Source organism: Drosophila santomea, unplaced genomic scaffold (assembly GCF_016746245.2).
Source record: "Drosophila santomea strain STO CAGO 1482 unplaced genomic scaffold, Prin_Dsan_1.1 Segkk85_quiver_pilon_scaf, whole genome shotgun sequence".
NCBI lineage: Eukaryota > Metazoa > Arthropoda > Insecta > Diptera > Drosophilidae > Drosophila > Drosophila santomea.
In genome coordinates, this window is record NW_025319021.1 from 655,093 (window position 1) to 679,589 (window position 24,497).

The 24,497-nt window shown below is 39.1% G+C and overlaps 1 long non-coding RNA gene across 1 annotated transcript; it reads left to right on the forward strand.

Annotated features, from left to right (window-relative positions):
- The first annotated feature begins 4,107 nt into the window (after positions 1-4,107).
- On the forward strand, positions 4,108-12,414 carry LOC120457851. Its single transcript, XR_005617105.1, has 3 exons — positions 4,108-4,227; positions 11,965-12,191; positions 12,242-12,414. It is a non-coding gene; the product is annotated as an uncharacterized LOC120457851 (long non-coding RNA).
- Positions 12,415-24,497: the final 12,083 nt, after the last annotated feature.

Consider the following 24,497-nt stretch of genomic DNA (forward strand, 5'->3'; position numbering starts at 1 on the left):
CCAACTTCGGTTCATCTTCTGTCCCTGGCAAATTTCCCAAATCACTGCTCTAACGTAACTTTGGGAATTACAATTGTTTTTGTTAGTTTCAAACGCTTTGGAATATAGAGATACAGTCTTTAAGAGAAACTGTAACCATGGTAGACTAATTTAAAGATTAAATTTCAATTCGCCTTAGAAGGGTTAGATGTTGTCAAAAGTGGACCTTGTATACAAGACGTTTTATTTTAGAATGAAACTTTGGCCGTTTAATTTTTATAACTTCTAAACTCTTCCCATTTTTATTTTTATTTCTGTTGAAAGACAGAAAACAATCTAATCTATTTTTTAATTTTTCCTTCCTTCTAAGAAAGTTTAGTAGTACAAATAAAATCCTACGATACATGGACATCAAGCATTGAGTTCTATTTCTATTGTTGTTAAATTATATCGATCTTACGATTTGCGTAATAATTTTTCTTTATTTTTACTCCAAGTACGATTGCGTTGAACTATCTTTGTCTCGATTATCGTCATCTTCAGTCTCTTTATTTTATTGTAACCTTGGCTCAAATTGGGTTTAGACCGATCACCAGGCAAGGGCCCTCAAGAAAGCACAAGGCCAGTCTGTCCGTTGTGTAAACTCGAAACAAGTACGAAACTGACATTTTTAAAACGTCATGCAATCATGAATTCCATAGGAAGTGCATAGAAGGTCACTTCAAGAAAAGCGAAACTCCCTGTAGACCAGTAACCGACAATAATAAGGTTTACAAACGTGATCTCAATCTAGAAGTCGTCAAACTAAGGTTAGCGAAACAAGAACCCCAGCTGATGATATTCCCGGTACGTCCGGAATTTCAAATAATGCTATCACTTTACTTGCCACGGAGCGTAGAGTGCTCACGATATTATCGGAGAAAATGGCAGAATTGGTTGAAACTACAGTAGTCGAAGGTGTTCGAAGACTAATCGTAACACCTACTAATTCAGCTGCTAATGGCGATGAAAGGTTAGATACGTCTGCACCGTTAGTAGAAATTAATCACCCACATACTAGCGACGGGGATCAAGTACCAAATGTACAGGTGGCTACGCCTAGTCCGATCTCATTAATACCCCTGACAAAGTTGTTCACATCCTGAACGGATAGAAACTCAAATACTCAGTATCAGGAGTAACCATAGATAATTTTATCTACAGAGTAGAATCGCTTACACACCAAACGTTAGAAAGAAACTTTTCAGTCCTGTGTAGGCATGTTGGCGGCAACCACAAATCAGTGTCTGAAGTACATTGGGATAGATTATGTTCCGCATTGCGTTGGCAATTTAGTTAAAGAAGGGACGATGTAGACATTGAGAAGTTAATTCGCAATGGGAAACAAAAACCTAATGAGACATTCAACAGTTTTCATAACAGAGTAAACGTTTTAATTGATCAACTTGAGACACCATGGTCTACCCGAAAACTTCCTCGTGTTCTCAAGAACAATTAAAGACATGAAATACGGCATAAACTACTAAACGTAGATGTTGGGAACGTACCCGAACTAGAAGAAACTTGGCGTCGACGCAAAGCTTTTCTAGACGATGGTAAACATTCCCACGGTTACGCCAAAGTGACTCCTTACAGACGAGAAGTCTCGGAGTTAAGTCCAAGAGTCCAACTCGAACCCGAATCGGAAAGCGAATTACTTAGAAGTTGACGCATTTTCATTGGTATGCTGGAATTGCCGCAAAGATGGTCACAGATACCAAGATTGTTTGTCGGAAAAGCGTGTCTTTTATTACGGGTGTGGAGCAGCTAACACATACAAACCAAATTGTAATAAGTGTAATAAAAAAACTAGCTACCTGAAGTTACAAATTCATACTATTGTTTTGAAACTCCCAAGCGAAAATCCTTGTCACGAAGCTCTAAGAGAATTATGGCAGATAGTGAGACGCTGCAAACTCGGATTAAAATACGTATGTTCTATTCCAACTGGAACCCGAGATCCTCGTTCATTCTTACCGGTTCAGTTATTAGGCCGTACCGTTTATGGCTTATTTGATTCTGGCGCTTCCATAAGCTGTTTCGGCGGCGAAGAGCAAGGTCGGTGTTGATTAACACGACTTATCTGAAGAAAGGAAGTCCAAACTAGCTAGTGTCATAACATGTTTTTCGTCGTTTACTGATTAAGGTCTTGGCAAAACTAGCTTGATAACTCATTAACCAGTTAGACAACGGCATTTTCCCGTTTCACCTGCAGTGGAGAAGAGTATGCATGAAGAAACCGATAAAATGTCAACCGATAAAATGTTAAGATTAGGTGTGATTGAAGAATCAGATAGCGCGTGGTTTTCTCCTATTGCCATGGTTACGAAACCTGGAAAAGTGAAAATTTGCTTAGATTGCCAAAAGGTTAATAGTTTTACTGAAAAGGATGCTTATCCACTACCCCAAATCAGTGGAATTCTAAGTCGGTTACCTAAAGCCGAATTTATAACTTCTTGACTTAAAAGATGCTTATTGGCAAGTGCTCAGTCTAGAGGTAAGACCGCTTTTACATGTCCTGGTCGGCCTCTGTATCAATTTAAGGTGATGCCTTTCGGGCTATGTAACGCCACCAGAACTATGTCTCGCTTGATGGATAGAGTTGTTCCTGCGCATCTTAGGAACGAAATGTTTGTGTATCTTGATGATCTCTTGGTAGTGTCACCAGACTTGGAGAAGCTTTATGGGTTTGTGTGGTTGGTACCGTAAATTTGTACCGTATTTGGCAACACTTGCATCACCGTTGACAGATCTAATGATAACGAAGCGAAAGTTTTCTTTAACACCTGAAGCGTTAAAAGCTTTTAAAGTGTTAAAGAGTCGCCTCTGTGAAGCTCCGGTTTTACTTGGCCCAGACTTTTCTAAGCCATTCGTCATTCATTGCGATGCTAGCAACTCTGGAGTGGGAGCCGTGATAGTGCAAGTATCCGAAGAAGGTGACGAACGCCCAATAGCGTTTATTTAAACGTTTATTTTATTTATTTAAAGAAGTTAAATTAAGCTCAGCGCAACTATACGGTGACTGAGCAATAGTGTTTAGTGTTCCCACGGCCTCGACTCGTACCTGACGTAAAAGCTTACATTAATGATTGCGAGACTTGTAAAACTACGAAGTCACCGAATCATGTACTCAGGCCACCATTAGGAAAAGCCCCAGAAACGCTGAGACTTTCCACCGATTTTTCATGGATTTTCTTGGACCGTATCCACGTTCCAGGAGTGCATCTATCTAAAGTTTATTGTTCTCCATAATTTTTCAAAATTTGTCTTCTTAAGACCAGTTAAGAAGATGAACGCCAGTGTGGTTATTCATTTAAGTATAGGAACTTCTCCATACTATATGGCCTTTGGTCAACACATGGTAACAACAGGTTCTACATATTCCTTGTTGAGAAAACTGAATATGTTACACAATCGTTCGTTAATGTTCAAGCTGCTAGATTCGTTCGAACTGATTTGTGATGAAGCGACTAAGCAAATGCAGAAAGCTCACGATCAGGACGAAAAGCGTTATAGTTTGCGATCACGCGAAGGCTCTTTTGCTGTAGGGCAGGAAGTGTTCCGTCGCAATTTCAAACGGAGTTGTTTTCAAACCGGATACAACGATAATTTGTGTCAGCATTTGTAAAAGCCCGTGTCAGAAGGAAGTTAGGAAGTTCTTCTTATAATGAACTGGAAGACTTACAAGGTCGACTCCTTGGAAATTATCACGCGAATGACATTCGACAGTGAAGTCGCTCTATGCGGTATCAGTCTAGGGTACCTAGAATAAATACCCTAGTCTGATTGTGGCGGCGCCTGTAGCGACTGCAAAACTCAATGTTATTGTTTTGAGTTGTGTAATAAAGTCTGTAAATAAGTCTAAGTCAGCATAAGTCTAGATTTGTTATATACCAGATTAGATGGTTCGTATTTTTGTCTAGTATTTTGTCTAGACTTAAACCGGTATCGATATTTGACACAGGTAACATTGATGATGACTTTGCCAGATCAACCTATGTGGCCATATCGAGAAGATGCCGATGGTAAGCTTGCTGTATGATACGAATATCGATAGCGTTGACAACTGCCACGTATGACCGGTTGCCATCGCTGAACAAGTTTTGTTTCCGGCAAGCTTTTTTTTCACCTAGCCGACAGCCGATATAGTCGTGCTTATAAAAAAAAAGTGTGTTAAAAGTTATAAATGTGTGAAATATTGATTCACGTGTAAGTATCGGTCTATATCTATGGCCACAATTGATTTTTTATTGATGGCAAGACTTGTGAACTCCTAGGAGGGGCTCTCCAGCCCGTAAGGATGGAAACTTAGCACGGATGCGTTGCTACAAATTTGAGGTAATGCGGTCCCGCAGCGCATCCTCGGCGGATAGAACGCGACTCAGCAAGGAGCACCCCAGCATGATATAGTGCTTTCTTGTCTTTATTTTTTTTATTGCTGAGATAACCGATGTCTTGGTCTGCGAGCCATGCCAGCCGTAACCTCCCTTTCATATTATTGAGCTATGCCATGGCCGATCGAGTTTAACCTTACTTCAGTCCAATTTTTTTTCAGTGATCAAGTTTAACCTCCCAGATTAGTGTGAGGGGCCACTGTATCGCCCCTGCGCACAGAGCTTTCGCTCTTGTCCGTGCTCGCCCCTCTTGCCCGCACTTACGCTCTCGCTCTCATCCGAGCTCGCGCTCTCCAAGCTCCGCGGTCGGCCGCCGTCGATTACCCGACCCCGCTTTAGCGAAGTAAAGCGGGTAAGAGCGCCCCTCTAGTTTAAGCTAAAAGTTAGTCTCATGAATGCAAGTGAATAAGGCAGAACATATGCCCACGACGCCCCAGCTTCTTTGTGCTTCTTCTTCGGTGGTGTTTTTTTTTAACTTTCGCTCTGCGCCGTGGGAATTTCCCAATTCATCGCTTGCACTTATCTTTGGAGGACGACGCCCCCCTACAATCATTGGTCCTTCAAGCCAGGATATTCTTCTCGTCTGCCAGCAGTTCCCGGCCATATGTTCCGCCAAGATAAGTATGAGCCTACTTAAATTTTCTCACTGCCGGTCTTCAGCAGAGCTCCGAACATTCAATTTCGGTCGCACTGCTATAAGACTATTTTTCGTGTCAATTCCACATCCGGGAATTTTCCGACACAACGGCAGGTCAGAAATTCTGTTTTCCTCATCGATCGACATTTTTCTTTTCAATCCGTCTTCGCTTCGTTCCGTTCTCTTTTCGTACATCAACGAGCAAACTGTAATATACATATGTACATACATACATATGGTCATATGTTCATACATCATACATATCTACATACGTTCATATGCTCATACATCATACTTATCTACATACGCTCATATGCTCATACTCCATACATAGTTTCATATATATACATCCCATACATCCTGTTACATACATATGTACACAATTATATGTCGATGCAATTCTAACTCGGCGAAGTTGCACGTGAAAAGTTAAATTGTGTGGTAAAAAAAAAGGCATAATTAATATTGGCCAACTGGTGTGCACTGTGTTCGCCGCGTTTGCGATATTTTTTTTCTCATCTTGGTGTGTGCCATTTTTTCGCCACATCATTTTTCTGTCCTTTTACAGACATAAAATACAGTCCACTTCTCGATGCTTTACTGTGCTCTTACATATGCACGCATGCCCATATTTCATATACGTATATTATCTGCATTAATGTTTAATAAATTAATTAAAAAAAATAAAAAATTATTAAATAACGAATTAATATAAATACAAACTAAAAGCGAGACAAAAACAACATTTTTACAAATCCATAAGGGCGCGACCGCGATTTTTTTTGTCCAGTTTCGATTTAACAGCTGCAGAGGCCGCGGTATTGTTTTTGTTTTTTCCACCTTATATCATACGTCCCTTAGGTTTTAATTCCACCGACGACATCGAGATCTTGGATCTTCTTGCCTACACTCCCGTTCCCAATTCTGTTATCCATTCCGCATAGGGCACCATCCACCCGCGCAACTTTCGCCAGTTTCGGATCCGCTCCGAAGTCGCGGCGCACATTTATTCGTGCCACACAGGTCGTGTCATCGTCGTTCGCCGCCGGCGAGTATTTTTTTTTGCCCATTGGTTTGTTGGAGTCAAGTTATTTGCGGACAAGCGTTTTCTGAACCCTCCTTTTTGCTTTTTCCGCCGGTCTAAAATAACCCAGTTGTTTCAACCGGCTTCAGCGGCTGCATGCCATTTGGCTGCTCACGTAATTCGTCTCTTCTTTCGGCGACGACAAACTTGTCGTGCCAAGAGCATTAGTGTGACCGTCTTGCCCCCAAGTGGTGTGATCTCTCTTCCAGGAAGATCCACCCTATTCGCTTAAGTCCACGGTTCCTCGAAATGGATGTGAATGGTCGCTCCGACAACATCAAGAGAGGGCAGCTCTGCCTGAACTGTTTCGCACGAGGGCACCAGCAACGGGATTGCACTAGTGCCCACAGCTGCTTCGCATGCCACAGCCGGCATCACACCCTCCTGCACCGCGGCAATCCATTTGCGACCGCTCCAAGTTCGTCTGCGACAGCCAGGACTCGGCCCGCACCTATTCCAGAAGGCACGGGCGCCTCAGAGGATCCCTCAGATGTGCATGTATGCTTCGCTTCCGGTTCAAGGGCCGTTCTACTGGGCACTGCCCTCATTCACGTGTGCCATCTGGAGGGCAACTTCCAAGCGCGAGCTCTGATAGACCCTGGGTCCGCTGGGTCCGAAGCAACCTTCATTACAGAACGGCTGGTCAACGTAATTAGACTCCCTTTCAAGACTATCAAGGCCCAAGTGTCCGGCCTAAACCAAACCGAGACCGGTCACGTCACTAAGGTGTGTGAATTTTCGAATCGATCGCCTTCCAGACCTGGAATACAGTTAGAGACCCCAGCCTATGTTCTTCCGCACCTGGTCGGAGATCTGCCTTCGTATTCAATCCCACAAGATCTTCTTAAGGATCTTCCGGACATGCCCCTTGCGGACCCCAAGTTCTTTGAGAGTTCCCAGATTGATGTCTTGATAGGAGCAGACATTCTTCCGTCTATTCTCCTCGGCAGCTGAAAAATAAACATTTGGGGATTCCTTTCCGGCCAGGAAACCATTTTTGCATGGGTGTTGACGGGTGTTCGGCAGAGGACACCCTGAGGGTGTCCGCGTTCTCCACGCGAGTGCCTGCGACCTCGAGGACGACCAGAGATGGGGATGAGCAGTTTTGCTCGGCCACCGTGAGCTCCAAACGGGACAACAACGTCCGGTTCGAGCTAGTTTTCAAGGCCGAGCCCCACGTGCGCATTCGGGAGCTGAGCGAGACAGTGCGGGCCCACATCCAGGACATTTCCTTGGCCGACGGGCGTTTTTACCTACCCGCTATGATCTCCGTGGTCCTGGGAGCGGACCTGTATCCGCAACCACGTGAAGGCGAGCGCTAAGGGGAGAAGTTATCATGTCGAAACGGGGCAAGAGTCTGTATATTTAATGTTCGGAAATCGATCATCATCGTTGGAACCATCCTGAGTGAGTTATATAAGCACCGAACTCATACGGCAGTTATTCTTATGATCTTTATGATCTCTTACAAATGCCTTACGAATCGAAATGAAATCTTTCGAAACTTAAAAAGCATTAATCTTGCTTTACGATATTATTTGAAATCAATCACAATTAGCTGATTCAAAATTCTTCTCGATTAGGAATAAAAGAGTAGTTTACGGTTTTCTTGAAAACCATTACAACTATAAATGAAATCCAACTTTGAAATATTCTCTAAAAAACTATTGACTATGTCATTGAAAGTTAACTATAGTTAGCTCAAGGCTTAATTAGTTACTATCCTATTTTCACAACTCTTATAAATATTTCCATGCAAATAAGAATTAGTGATTATATTAAAGCATTCATATACTATTTTTACATACTGTACTAAGATATGTTCTTAAACTATACTATCGTTAAAAATGATGGGAAAAATTATTAGAGCAATGAAAACCTAAAACATAAACAATAGAACTCTGCCGTGATCGTAGGGTATCAAAGGGGTCACCGACGATATACCTCCAAGGAAGGTGATCATAGGTTGGTCGGCCTAAATACGACCACAAGACCATCAGAGTCTTCGCTTTCTTTGACTTTCTCTCAGCCTTTCTTACTCTTTAGCTTTCTTCTCGAATTTATTTATTCTCTTTCTTCCGATTCGTTCAATTTATTCTATCTTGTCCCTAGTTCGCTATATTCTTGTCTTTATATAATTAATGTGTAGTGAGTGATAGGAACTGTGTACAAGACCACCACAAACATAGAAAAGCTACGATCATTTGTGAGGGAATTTGTGCGAATAATTTCCAGCATTAGCTCAATGGTAATTGGATTTATTACAAAACCGGTTGTTGGGGTTTTCAGGCATATATTTTATATATAGTGCAGACGGATAAATTCAACGCTCATTTAATCGTGAGGATAGATTTGTAAACTTGCTTCAGCTTAGAAAAACAAAGTCGTCTGCTTATGTTACCAGAATAGGTGACTCTAGTTTCAAGACATATTATTTGTCAGTTAACTTAACAATGTGATCTTAAACATCCGAATACTTGACTTCTATTACTGCTGTCATTCCAACTTTAACTCGACATTTGTAACTGGAATATACCCCAAAACCTGAAGCTCGCATTCAGAGTTCAATCGCCCTCTGTGCGTTGATTTGTTGATAGGCGCCAGTCTATTTTGCGACCTGCTATGCGTTGGTCAGGCCAGGCTTCTGCCTCTTATTCAAAAGACTCGTAGAGGCTGGGTTGTTTCCGGAGGCTGCAGTCGCTCCAATGGCAAGGCTTTAATATCTTCGTGCGCGGTTGTTCCTCCCAATGAGGAAACCGAACTGGATCGTCATGAAATGCTGCTGTAACGGTTTTGGGAGGTGGAGAGTTGCGTCGAGCCCATTGTGCGGGCTACTAGGAAGAACTTGACTGTAAAGCGCATTTCAATAAACACTTTGCTCGCTTGACGGCTGGTAATAATTCTGTTCGAGTGCCAGCCAAGTTCAGTTTATATCTACTGGGGGAGTCCTACCAGCAAGCTCTGCAAAGATTCTTATCTCTAGAGAGAAAACTAGACAATCGTCCAGCTGTCAAGGCACAAAGCAAGACTTTCATTGAGGAGCACTTGCAGATGGGACATATGTCAGAAGTTCCGACAGAAGAATCCAATTCCTGTCGGTATTTTTTGCCTCATCATTGTGTCATGACAAAGAACTGCATCACCACAAAGTTTCGCCACGTTTTTGATGGATCGGCGTCAACTTCTACAGGATACTCCTTAAACGACGTTTTGATGGCTGGTCCAGTGATTCAGCCAAAACTATTCCAGATTCTTCTTCCTTTTCGCTCGCCTCCAGTTGCAATCACAGGAGACATCTGTAAAATGTACCGGTGTGTCAGTGTTTCGCCTCAGGATAGCGTGAGGATGATCTGTGCGTGTTTAAGGTGGATACTGTTACGTATGGCATGAAGCCTTCTTCTTACATAGCTGTGAGGTCTATGGATGAGGAAGAGACATTTCCAGTGGGTGCTAAGATTCTTCGCCATGACTTTTAAGTTGATGATTTAATATCTGGTGCCAGCTCCAACATAATGCAGCAGACGTCCGCGCTCTTGTTTAGAGACAATTGTAACTAAAGAAGTGGTGTTCAAATGTACCGGCTGTTATGGAAGGAGTTTCGGAAAATGATAAAGATTCCTTCTTAAAGTTTAACGATGGCGTCGATTTAACAAAACCGCTAGGCCTCGCCTGCGATCAGGTGTCTCATCCGCTGTTGTTTTCAACGCTTTAAAAAACTTCAAGGCCTTTCCGACGTTCAGTTTTATCCGCAATCTCTCGGCTCTACAATCCATTTGGTTTGGTTGGCCCAGTAATCACAAATTCCAAGATTTTTTTTCAGCTGCTGTGCAAGGAAAAGTTGTCCTGGGACGAAGATTGGCCCAAGATTCAGAATGGCAAGATATATGATGTAGTGTGCAAGTTCAACAAGCCTCAATCCCACCACTAACCCTCTCTCCAAGCTCTGTATTAGAGTTTGCGTTAAAGTATTAAAGCTTATGGAGTCTGTGTATATGTCGTGCCTAGGGGACACTCTCACTTACTTTGTTCAAAGTCTCGAGTAACCCCTTTGAAAACGCTAACCGTGCCAAAACTTGCTCGGCTTATTGCTGAAATCTGTAAATTGAACGTATTCGTAGGGAAAACTGCTCGTGCAACGTGATTCAACGTGTAGCATATTAAGTGGCTGCAATCCAGGAGTTGACCGGCAGATATTCTTTCGCGAGCAGCTCTTTCCAGCGAGCTTAACGAGTCTCCTTTGTGGGCCGCCCTTTCTGAGTAGCCCTATAACTGATTTGCCACAAACAGTATTAACGGAGAAGACAATACTGAAACTGTGTCTTAGGGTCTTGCTTGTAAAATCTCCGTATACTCCGTATGCTCAAAATATGCGATTTCATTTGATGCTCTGCAGCGTACGTTTAGATACAGCCATAAGATTTGCAAGCGCATTCCACATTCTGGGCTTACTGTCACCGACGTTCAAAGTGGCCTATTGGGGTAGGAAAACGGAAAACAGGGCAGTAAACAAGTGAGTCAGGTGTTGTCGAACGAAACAACGCCTATTTGAGCACACATTGGAGGATCTGCCAAAAGAGCGTCTTTGTGGATCATTTTTCTACAAGCCTGCTTTGCAACCAAGGCAATACATTTGGAGCTCATTAAGGATGTTTTTAAAGTTTATATGCACAAGGAAGAGGCCACGACAAATTTGGTCCGACAACGCAACTAAATTTGTTGGCGCAAGAAACGAGTTGCTTGAACTAAGGCGTTTTTTTCTCAGCGACGACCACACAGAAGCAGTGTTGGATTTTTGACCGTAGAGAATATCGAGTGGCGTTTACTTCCGCTTGGATTTCATCACTTTGGTGGTCTTTGGTAATCTGCAGTGCTGTGGGTGCTAATCGTGCTGTGGGCTATTCCATTTTGAGCTTTGATGAGCTGAGAACTCTTCTTTGCCACATATCTGCGGTAGTGTATTCCCGACATTTATTATCAATTTTACAAAATCCTGCCGATCTTGACGGTTTAACTCCAGCACATTTTTTTAATGGTGGATTGCCTTCATTATTTATCAAGACAGATATGAGATTCCATCGGGGGGAGTATGTCCGGTCTCGCAGTCGCAAGCAGCACCTAAACTCATGTCCAGTTGTTGTCAACTTTGAAAACAATTAGCCCACGGCACCTCAGCTTTATCTATGCGGATCAGCTGCAGATCGCGCTCTCTTCTCGCCTGCATCTTTGTCGTTGGTTATGCTGTTCGCTGCCAAATCATTTGAATCATAAAATCTCTGGAATTCGCTAGCATACAGGCTTATAAAAATTCTTGTTAAGTCAACACATGTGCTCATGAGCGCAGATATTTAATTTACTATTACACTTGAATATTTTTCACATTGGTATATTCGTGGTGGCTTCATTTCTTTCGGATCCACTTCTTGTGCTGCGATGTGTTATCGTCCGAAATTGCGTACCTACTTTCATTAGGTAGGCCAGGCAGAGCGTTGTTACTGTTGTTGCGGTTCATTTTGTCCTTTTTCCAGTTTAATTGCTTTGGAGGCTTTGGTTACGCTTGATTTGAATATAACGAGGCTAGACTTTGCACAGTTTGTGTTGTTTGGTTTTCTTTAGTGTTTTTTTCTTCTGGTATTGTTGTTTGGGATAGTAGTTGCTAGCTCAGCAAAATCAAAAACCGACTCTCGCTAATGTGCAGAGAGTTGATGTAACAGTAATTGTTATGGTTTTTGTTGGTCTAGAGGAAGTAAACGGCTATTCCACAGTACTCGTAATTTGAATTTTGTATGGTTTTTAATTCTAATTAGATTTTGTATGGTTTCGTTTCCTATCAGATCTCCTGCGCAGACCTGGCAGCGCCGTTGATCTGGCAACGCCTCTCGGACCAGATCAACCATTGCGATAGGTTGGCAGCACTACCAGCAATTTATTTTCAACAACAAATAATTGCAAAAATTATGAATTTGCAACTACTTTGGTCTGGCTTATTTTAAATCGTCTCGATCGTGAAGCTGAACACCTGCGCACTACCACTCTGCACAAACTCCTAGCTGGCTATACGGTAAGCAGTTTTTCCCACCGCATATCTATATCAGAAAACTGGCAATGCAGAATGACTGGCTACCCCAGCTAATCTGACAACGACGATGGAAGTTACCGACGTGGCAAACCTTACAATGCAGAGCGATTTCGCAAGGAGAACGGAAAAGACGTGCGAAAGAGGAGGATTTTACGACGAGGAAGTAGAAGACGTGCCGACAAAAGACGCTCTTGGCAAAAACCCTTAAATATTGAGTCAATCTCAATCAGTAAATAATATAATATAAATAAAACGTATAAAAGTAACTTACTGGGATTGTGTGAGCTTACTTAAAAGGTTAATCACAACCCAGTCCCATATAATTTGGGGGCTTAACAAAAAATACACAACAAAACAAGAGAGAACGCTATAGTCGAGTTCCCCGACTATCTGATACCCGTTACTCAGCTAGTGGAAGTGCGAAGGAGAAATTTTAACAGTGACAGGTTTTATCGGTTTGTGGGCGTTAGAGTGGGCGTGGCGACATAAATCGACAAACCTGCGCTGCGTATATGTCTCTGGTGTTTGCATGCTTAATCTCAGCTTTTTAGCTTTTATAGTTCCTGAGATCTCGACGTTCATACGAACAGACAGACAGACGGACAGACACAGACGGACGGACAGACGTACATGGCCAGATCGACTCGGCTATTGATCTTGATCAAGTATATATACTTTAGTTGGTCGGAAACGCTTCCTTCTGACTGTTAGATACTTTTCAACGAATCTAGTATACCCTTTTACTCTACGAGTAACACAAGAATTAAACAGGAGAAACTATCTGATTCCCGTTTAAAAGAAAATTTCGCAAGAGCTTTTAAATTCTGTATCCATATACATTTTTGGACATCCATTAGCATATGTGAAGAGAACTACAAAATGACGCAGCTAAGTGACTTTCGTGGTATTAGTTAGATGTTCTGAGGTGAGAAAAGACAAATTATTGTGCTCTTGCTAAGATTCATATTTGAAAGGGGTATAATAGAAAATGGTTGCAAGAATTTAAAGGCCATGATTACAACGAGTCAAATCGACTATATAAAAAAGAACTAATTACATCGCGGACAATTTATCTGATATAAATTTCGTTATAATTTGCAATTTGTTAAGACTGCAAAACGGTAAGGCCGAGCTGACGAAACACATAGCCGAATCAGATTTTTGCGAAGGAGATGAAACTAACAATGATATCGGATAAGAAACTCACGAAGAGACAGATAATATCAGTGTGCGAAGCGGCAGAAGTGACAAAGTATATCAGAAAAATGCAAGCAGTGCAGCAGAACAGTATACCGAAGTTTGCTTTAAACTTTCGGTATATAGAGAAATCAGTTCGATCGTTTAGTGGCGAAGACAAGCTGTCAACAGAAGTGCGGGTGAAAGAATTTGAAGACATATTTTGGAATGACTCACAGAATTTCGTTTTTGCAAAGCGATCGTTGCAAGGCTGTTTGCCAACAGTGAATTGACAAGTTCGGAAAAGCCGAGAATCGACCTTTTACAAAAGTGCGCAGCTACCTAAGCTCATGTCGGAGAAAAAGATTAAGAAAGGCGAAAGATAACTGGCATACTTTTTGCACAAGGAAGAGCAAGCTTATTGAATACATCATCGACGGAATTGAGCATTCGTGTGGCAATAAACTAGTGCTCTACAGAGATACGAATTGATACAACTGTGCTGCCAAGGAACATACATGTGAAAACATGAATTGTAAAAACAAGAGCAAGGGTAAAAAATGTTTTCAGAGTAACAATTTCAGGCATATCGCCAAAGAATGTCCAACAATCGAAATATGTGAAAAAATGGGCACAGCCAACATAGGTGTCATATACTTATTCTTTTTTGTGCATAACAGTGGAAGTATATAATGAAAAGTACACTGCTCTGATTGATACCGGAAGTAAAAATTATTCAATAACATATGCTTCTTACAAGAAACTTAACCAGTCAAAGTTAAGGGGCTGCAAAATATTTCTCGTCGGGTCTGGTAAATCAGACAAAAACAAGATCAAACCTTTGAGATCGTAGAATTGGTAACAAAGTTTCTGGTCGTAGAATTGCATCTCCTGGACAAAGAAATGGTGCTTGGTGAATAGTTTTGCTAACAAATGCAAGTTACAGTAAATAGTGAAAAAGTAACAGTTCCAAACGTCTCAGATCAGATACTAGGATAAGTTTAATTCTCCACATTGATATCGAAGATCACGAAACCGTAACTACAAGCATTGAATCAACAGCAAGCAGCAAAGCTAAAGAAACAGTCCACGTTTAATTCTGAACGACGTTATGCCATTACACTCAAGACCCCGCAGATTTTCTTATGCCAAACTATGCACTATAGACAATCAAACCGATCAATGGCTTAATGACGGCTTCATCGAAACATCAGAGTATGGGCTCATAATTACCTTCAAGAAATGTCTTTAAAAAAAAAAAAAAAACCAGCTTCATTTCCAGTTCTAACCAACTGAATTTATTCCCACCTTTTTACAAGTAGCTAAGCTTTTATATGACATGAGAAAACTAGATGCGAAGATTAAATTCTGTAATTCAGAGATGTCTGCATTCAACAATCTTAGGATGCAGATTTGTAATAATAGTTATGCATTTTTATGTTTTTTATATTACTTTTATTGAAATATTTGCAACATCTGTTAAGACTCATTAATATTCAATTAGGGCATGTTGAAGACTCTTTTACGACTGGCTTGTACTTGGTCTTGAAGAGTCCAAGCTAGCCAAATGCAATCCGTCTGCGCCGGCAGAGAGGCCGTCGGCAGAGACGTTGCTTTGCTCTTATGTACTTAACTTTGGCAGCGAGAGCGCCGCTGTCTAAGAGAGTCATGTGCACATAAGGATCGAGCAGTCGCGCATGCTAATTATGCCGACTCTGCACTTCTGGTCTGAATAGCATTCTTGTGTGGTCAGATTGCTGAGCACTCAAGATATGCCTGGGAACTGAAAAGTCTTACATAAACATTGTTGCAAAAGTGCTACAATGTGATTGTTCCCAATGTTCTGATTTGGGACAGTGCTTATTCGATATGTGTGCACATTACATCTCCCTCCTTTTGGAAAATAACGTAATTTTATGAAGTTATTTTATAATTTAAAAATTTTTTCTTTGTTGAGTTGATAGGAAATTTACAAAAATAATGTTATTTTTTTTTTTTTTATTTTAAGGAAGTAATTTTAATGTTAAGGAAATTTAAGGAACATTCTGTACGTGTTCTTGGGTTTTTAAATTCAAAAATTTTTTTTTTTTTTTTTGTTTATAATTGTTTAACCATCAAAGATGATAAAAGAAAAATGTTTTCTTACATTCAATGCACTTATGTGGGGTTAACTCTTTTCTCTATATATATATTTTTTTTTTTGGCTGGTGGCGACCATATTATTATACCCGTTACTCGTAGAGTAAAAGGGTATACTAGATTCGTTGAAAAGTATGTAACAGGCAGAAGGAAGCGTTTCCGACCATATAAAGTATATATATTTTTGATCAGGATCAATAGCCGAGTCGATCTGGCCATGTCCGTCTGTCCGTCCGTCTGTCCGTCTGTCCGTCCGTATGAACGTCGAGATCTCAGGAACTACAAAAGCTAGAAAGTTGAGATTAAGCATACAGACTCCAGAGACATAGAAGCAGCGCAAGTTTGTCGATTCATGTTGCCACGCCCACTGAAACGCCCACAAACCACCCAAAACTGCCACGCCCACACTTTTGAAAAATGTTTTGATATTTTTTCATTTTTGTATTAGTCTTGTAAATTTCTATCGATTTGCAAAAAAACTTTCTGCCACGCCCACTCTAACGCCCTCAAACCGCCCAAAGCTGCTACGCCCACACTTTGGAAAAATGTTTTGATATTTTTTCATTTTTATATTGGTCTTGTAAATTTCTATCGATTTGCCAAAAAACTTTCTGGCACGCCCACTATAACGCCTACAAACCGCCAAAAATTGTGTTTAAGACTCTCCTTCTCCCTTCCACTAGCTGAGTAACGGGTATCAGATAGTCGGGGAACTCGACTATAGCGTTCTCTCTTGTTTTTTTTTTTTTTTTTTAAGAACTAAACAATTTTAACCTATCCTTATGTACCGTTTGTGGTTTTTTCTTATCATTTGATATTACTATATTATCCCTTTCTTCAATCTTTACTACCGTATATGGTCCAGTATATTTGAAATCTATACTTCTGTTCTTCGAGCATAATTCTTGCTCTGTTATATGCTACTTCTAACCTATATTTACTTTCCTTAGCATAGTCTTCTATATTATAAATGGGTTCTATTCTATCCGTGCTATTAAAATGCTTTGGTAAATTGCATGTTTTACCAAAAATCAACTCATATGGACCGATTTATCAACCGATATGTATGACCGGATGTATTCGTTAAAAGTTCTATGACTTCTTTCCACTGTTCCTACCGTCTGATGATGGTGTGCTGAAGAAGTTATATTTTCTACTTTCAGGTATTTGCATAAGTCTTTAATAATTGAATTTCTGTATTCAGTTCCCATGTCCGAAATGAACGTCTTCATTGGACCGAACTTTAGTACAAAAGATTCAAATATTGCTTTCGCTACTGTATTTGCGATTTGAATGGTTACCAAATATTTTGTCAGGTCGCATATAAGTGTAACAGCATATTCATTACCGTTTTCTGACTTTGGAAGTGGACCTATCGTATCCACTATGACTCTGTCAAATGCGCTTATTGGTGTCTCTGTAATTGATAAAGGAGTTTTTGTGTTTCATAATTTTAGCTTTTTGGCATTTTGGACATTTCCGTATGTACTCTGTTATTTCCCGAGTCATACCTTTCCAAAAGTAATGCATTTTGGACATTTCCGTATGTACTCTGTTATTTCCCGAGTCATACCTTTCCAAAAGTAATGTATTTTAATCCTGGCCAGGGTTTTTGTAATGCCTGCGTGTCCTCCTTGTGTTGGATCGTCGTGGTGTGTAGACAGGATTGCTTCTTTTTCTTTCTTTGTATTCACTAAGGTCACCGGGTTGAGTAGCGCTACTCTTAATAGTTTTAATGTTTTATTGCCCATTTTCTTAAATGTATCTATTGAAATGTTATCAAAGATATTTTCCCACGGTGCCATTTTAAGTTGATTGATATTATGCATACCGGCCTGCTTTTCAAGCCTGTGGAAAAATTGACCTAAGTCGAGAGTTCCATTAATATACAAATCTTCAACGTTGTATCTTGCAGTAATTTTTATTCCATGTTTAAAAAAACATATCATATTAATTACATGCAATGTCACTACTTTGAGTACTTCGTCATTATTAATGACTCCGTATACTTTGGGTTTAGAAGCTTCTTGAGTAGTTTGCTTAGGCAATTCTACTTTATCATTTTTATTTCCTTTTCCTGCGCAGGATTCCTGTCTACTTTGATTTCTTGTAGTGACTTTAAGTACTTGTTTGGATATATTTTTTAGTTGGTCGACGGTTATTCTGGATAACGCATCTGCTACATAATTGTCTTTTCCCTTAAGATATTCCACAGTAAATTCATATTCTTCTAAATCAAGCCTCATTCTGGTCAGTTTTGAACTTGGATTAACCATCGAGAACAAGTATGTTAACGGTCTGTGATCTGTTTTGACGGTGAAGTGTCTACCATATATATATGGTTTGAAATGATTTATCGCCCAATGTATTGCTGACAACTCTTGCTCTGTTGTTGACTTGTTGCTCTCACCCTTAGTGAAGCTACGGGATGCATAAGCTACTGGCAAATGGATACCAATATAGTTCTGGGTCAATACCGCTCCGCATGCCTCTTTGCTAGCATCAGTTATGATACAGAACTCTTTGCTAAAGTCGGGGTATTTCAGCAAAGTTGGATTCATTAGTTCTTTTTTAAGGTGTTCGAAGGCATGCTGGCAATCAGCTGTCCATTCGAACTTTACATTTTTCTTACATAATCTTGTTATGTGACGGGAATAATCTGCAAAATTTTGTATAAAACGTCTATAATAGTTACAAAATGCTACGAATCTTCTGGCACTGTCTGCGCCACTAGGTACTGGATATCTCTGTATAGCATCATATTTAGTATCGTCAGGCAATATGCCTTTATCAGTACATTTGTGTCCAAGAAAAGTGACTTCACTCATGAAAAATGAGCACTTATCTGGATGCAGTTGAAGTTGTTTTTCCTGCATAGTTCAAAAACATTTGTAAGATTCTTGGTCATGTGTTTTTCAAAACAGCCTATGACAATTAAGTCATCCATGTACAGAAATGCTTGAGATGGTTCCAGACCTGTAAATGCCATTGTCATCATTCGTTGAAAGGAATTTGGAGCTATTTTTAATCCGTATGGTAGTCGCGTGAAGCGATAAGATCCACTGCTCGTAGAAAAGGATGTTATATTTCGAGAATCTTCTTCTAACTCTATTTAATGGAATCCCGACATAAGATCTAGGCACGAGAAATATTTTGCTCGGCCTAATTGATCAAGTATGTCATCTATTCTTGGCAAGGGGAACTTGTCAGCTAATAACTTTTTATTTATTTGGCGATAGTCTATCACTAAACGCCATTTTTTTTCTTTTGAATCCGGTAAGGATTTCTTTGGAACTAGCAATAATGGGCTATTATATTCAGATACAGCTGGTTCAACTATCTTGTCTTCTATTAATTTAGTTACCTGTCTCGATATTTCGGCTTGTTGTGAATGGGGTGTTCTATAGTTCTTAATATAGCTTGGTTCATCATCTCTCAATCTTATCTTTTGTTTGTAAAAATTATTTGTAGTGATTGGCTCTGTCTCCAATCCAAAAATATCAGTATATTGTGAACACAGTTCAGTCAACATTTTCTTATGTGCAGATGGAAAGTTTTTCTTTAATCTGCTTAAAATTGATTCGGCTCTTATGGAGTCGTTTAGGTGTGCTATTTTGTAGTAATGGTTCAAAATTGATTTTGCTTACGTTTAAAATTTTATTGCTGTTAGTTGTGTTTAGTATTCGGATGTACGTGTTTTTTGAATCTGATATCGAATTTCCGACAAATACACAATCTTCTATTTCCTGATTGGGTATTAGAATTTGGTTATCCACCGAACTTACGGTAATTTGCCTGATAACCTCACAACGAGATGGTATGGTTATCTCAGTGTTATCGATATTATTAAAAATTGGTATTTGTATCGCTTGTTTAATATTGTTTGGTCTTAGAATGAAAAAATCACTTTCTGTAGTAAAATCTAATTGGCAATTGAATGTTTTTATGAAGTCGATTCCAACTATTCCGTCACCAGGGATCGGAAAATTGTCGTCTACAACATGAAAATTGTGCGGTACTATATAGTTACCGGTTCTCATCTCGAGAAGTGTTAAACCTATTGAATTTAATGAACCCTTTCCAATTCCTGTAATTTGTGTTATATTATTATGGTCAAGATTCAAAAGTTCATCTGAGTTTACCTCTGTTGTAACTTTCTTGTCCTCTCTTGTAAAACAAAACGGAACTTGCACTTCCTGTCATCTCAGTGCTGCAATGGATGTATTTACTTATTGCTTCGTCCATTGTCTTAAATGTTCCTGCCTCTAGGATTGTTTTCAGTTTTCCATGATCGCAATTCTTTGTCATTGTATTGATTGCTTCCTTTGTGCTAAATTTGATAGCATGTTCTGGTTGCAATCCTTCATCTATATATGAAGATTCAAGAGACTTGCGTAGGTTTTCAATTTCATTTGTAAATTGTGTGGCTGTTTTACCTTTTTGGTAAACATTTGCCATTTTTGCTCTTACTACGTCCGTTGTTTCTCCTACGACCACTTCTTCTAATTTCTTGATTATGGCATCAATTGTAACTTCATTCTGTACTCTATAGAGTGTTGTTCCGATTATTTTCGATTTAATCACTTCAATGGCAATAGCTTCATGTGGTCCCTTAGTCAGGTTAACCAACTTGATTGCCGTGATAAATCTACGCAAATTGATCTTTTTACCGTCAAATTCCGGAATCGCCGTTGAAATGTCTTTTATGTATGCCCTCTGGGCAGTTGCTTCGTCCACCATGATGACAGATTTTGTTTTTTTTATGTTTTTTATATTACTTTTATTGAAATATTTGCAACATCTGTTAAGACTCATTAATATTCAATTAGGGCATGTTGAAGACTCTTTTACGACTGGCTTGTACTTGGTCTTGAAGAGTCCAAGCTAGCCAAATGCAATCCGTCTGCGCCGGCAGAGAGGCCGTCGGCAGAGACGTTGCTTTGCTCTTATGTACTTAACTTTGGCAGCGAGAGCGCCGCTGTCTAAGAGAGTCATGTGCACATAAGGATCGAGCAGTCGCGAATGCTAATTATGCCGACTCTGCACTTCTGGTCTGAATAGCATTCTTGTGTGGTCAGATTGCTGAGCACTCAAGATATGCCTGGGAACTGAAAAGTCTTACATAAACATTGTTGCAAAAGTGCTACAATGTGATTGTTCCCAATGTTCTGATTTGGGACAGTGCTTATTCGATATGTGTGCACATTACATCTCCCTCCTTTTGGAAAATAACGTAATTTTATGAAGTTATTTTATAATTTAAAAATTTTTTCTTTGTTGAGTTGATAGGAAATTTACAAAAATAATGTTATTTTTTATTTTAAGGAAGTAATTTTAATGTTAAGGAAATTTAAGGAACATTCTGTACGTGTTCTTGGGTTTTTAAATTCAAAGATGATAAAAGAAAAATGTTTTCTTACATTCAATGCACTTATGTGGGGTTAACTCTTTTCTCTATATATATTTTTTTTTTTTGGCTGGTGGCCACCATATTTTTTTTTTTTTTTTTTTTTAAGAACTAAACAATTTTAACCTATCCTTATGTACCGTTTGTGGTTTTTTCTTATCATTTCTTATCATTACTATATTATCCCTTTCTTCAATCTTTTCTACCGTATATGGTCCAGTATATTTGAAATCTAATTTATGTCCGGTCTCGTTTTTTAATAACACCTTATCTCCTATTGATATACTTATATCGTTTAATTTTAAGTCATATAATTCCTTATTCTTTTTCTTCTGTTCTTCGAGCATAATTCTTGCTCTGTTATATGCTACTTCTAACCACCTATATTTACTTTCTTTAGCATAGTCTTCTATATTATAAATGTGTTCTATTCTATCCGTGCTATTAAAATGCTTTGGTAAATTGCATGTTTTACCAAAATCAACTCATATGGACAATAATTATGTGCCATAGAGGGTGTAGTATTAAAACAAAATTCGAAATATTTTATCCATACGTCCCAGTCAGTTTTATCAACCGATATGTATGACCGGATGTATTCGTTAAAAGTTCTATGACTTCTTTCCACTGTTCCTACCGTCTGATGATGGTGTGCTGAAGAAGTTATATTTTCTACTTTCAGGTATTTGCATAAGTCTTTGATAATTGAATTTCTGTATTCAGTTCCCATGTCCGAAATGAACGTCTTCATTGGACCGAACTTTAGTACAAAAGATTCAAATATTGCTTTCGCTACTGTATTTGCGCTTTTATTTGCGATTTGAATGGTTACCAAATATTATGTCAGGTCGCATATAAGTGTAACAGCATATTCATTACCGTTTTCTGACTTTGGAAGTGGACCTATCGTATCCACTATGACTCTGTCAAATGCGCTTATTGGTGTCTCTGTAATTGATAAAGGAGTTTTTGTGTTTCATAATTTTAGCTTTTTGGCATTTTGGACATTTCCGTATGTACTCTGTTATTTCCCGAGTCATACCTTTCCAAAAGTAATGTCTTTTAATCCTGGCCAGGGTTTTTGTAATGCCTGCGTGTCCTCCTTGTGTTGGATCGTCGTGGTGTGTAGACAGGATTGCTTCTTTTTCTTTCTTTGTATTCACTAAGGTCACCGGGTTGAGTAGCGCTACTCTTAATAGTTTTAATGTTTTATTGCCCATTTTCTTAAATGTATCTATTGAAATGTTATCAAAGATATTTTCCCACGGTGCCATTTTAAGTTGATTGATATTATGCATACCGGCCTGCTTTTCAAGCCTGTGAAAAAATTGACCTAAGTCGAGAGTTCCATTAATATACAAATCTTCAACGTTGTATCTTGCAGTAATTTTTATTCCATGTTTAAAAAAACATATCATATTAATTACATGCAATGTCACTACTTTGAGTACTTCGTCATTATTAATGACTCCGTATACTTTGGGTTTAGAAGCTTCTTGAGTAGTTTGCTTAGGCAATTCTACTTTATCATTTTTATTTCCTTTTCCTGCGCAGGATTCCTGTCTACTTTGATTTCTTGTAGTGACTTTAAGTACTTGTTTGGATATATTTTTTAGTTGGTCGAGGGTTATTCTGGATAACGCATCTGCTACATAATTGTCTTTTCCCTTAAGATATTCCACAGTAAATTCATATTCTTCTAAATCAAGCCTCATTCTGGTCAGTTTTGAACTTGGATTAACCATCGAGAACAAGTATGTTAACGGTCTGTGATCTGTTTTGACGGTGAAGTGTCTACCATATATATATGGTTTGAAATGATTTATCGCCCAATGTATTGCTGACAACTCTTGCTCTGTTGTTGACTTGTTGCTCTCACCCTTAGTGAAGCTACGGGATGCATAAGCTACTGGCAAATGGATACCAATATAGTTCTGGGTCAATACCGCTCCGCATGCATCAGTTATGATACAGAACTCTTTGCTAAAGTCGGGGTATTTCAGCAAAGTTGGATTCATTAGTTCTTTTTTAAGGTGTTCGAAGGCATGCTGGCAATCAGCTGTCCATTCGAACTTTACATTTTTCTTACATAATCTTGTTATGTGACGGGAATAATCTGCAAAATTTTGTATAAAACGTCTATAATAGTTACAAAATGCTACGAATCTTCTGGCACTGTCTGCGTCAGTAGGTACTTGATATCTCTGTATAGCATCATATTTAGTATCGTCAGGCAATATGCCTTTATCAGTACATTTGTGTCCAAGAAAAGTGACTTCACTCATGAAAAATGAGCACTTATCTGGATGCAGTTGAAGTTGTTTTTCCTGCATAGTTCAAAAACATTTGTAAGATTCTTGGTCATGTGTTTTTCAAAACAGCCTATGACAATTAAGTCATCCATGTACAGAAATGCTTGAGATGGTTCCAGACCTGTAAATGCCATTGTCATCATTCGTTGAAAGGAATTTGGAGCTATTTTTAATCCGTATGGTAGTCGCGTGAAGCGATAAGATCCACTGCTCGTAGAAAAGGATGTTATATTTCGAGAATCTTCTTCTAACTCTATTTGATGGAATCCCGACATAAGATCCAGGCACGAGAAATATTTTGCTCGGCCTAATTGATCAAGTATGTCATCTATTCTTGGCAAGGGGAACTTGTCAGCTAATAACTTTTTATTTATTTGGCGATAGTCTATCACTAAACGCCATTTTTTTTCTTTTGAATCCGGTAAGGATTTCTTTGGAACTAGCAATAATGGGCTATTATATTCAGATACAGCTGGTTCAACTATCTTGTCTTCTATTAATTTAGTTACCTGTCTCGATATTTCGGCTTGTTGTGAATGGGGTGTTCTTTAGTTCTTAATATAGCTTGGTTCATCATCTCTCAATCTTATCTTTTGTTTGTAAAAATTATTTGTAGTGATTGGCTCTGTCTCCAATCCAAAAATATCAGTATATTGTGAACACAGTTCAGTCAACATTTTCTTATGTGCAGATGGAAAGTTTTTCTTTAATCTGCTTAAAATTGATTCGGCTCTTATGGAGTCGTTTAGGTGTGCTATTTTGTAGTAATGGTTCAAAATTGATTTTGCTTACGTTTAAAATTTTATTGCTGTTAGTTGTGTTTAGTATTCGGATGTACGTGTTTTTTGAATCTGATATCGAATTTCCGACAAATACACAATCTTCTATTTCCTGATTAGGTATTAGAATTTGGTTATCCACCGAACTTACGGTAATTTGCCTGATAACCTCACAACGAGATGGTATGGTTATCTCAGTGTTATCGATATTATGAAAAATTGGTATTTGTATCGCTTGTTTAATATTGTTTGGTCTTAGAATGAAAAAATCACTTTCTGTAGTAAAATCTAATTGGCAATTGAATGTTTTTATGAAGTCGATTCCAACTATTCCGTCACCAGGGATCGGAAAATTGTCGTCTACAACATGAAAATTGTGCGGTACTATATAGTTACCGGTTCTCATCTCGAGAAGTGTTAAACCTATTGAATTTAATGAACCCTTTCCAATTCCTGTAATTTGTGTTATATTATT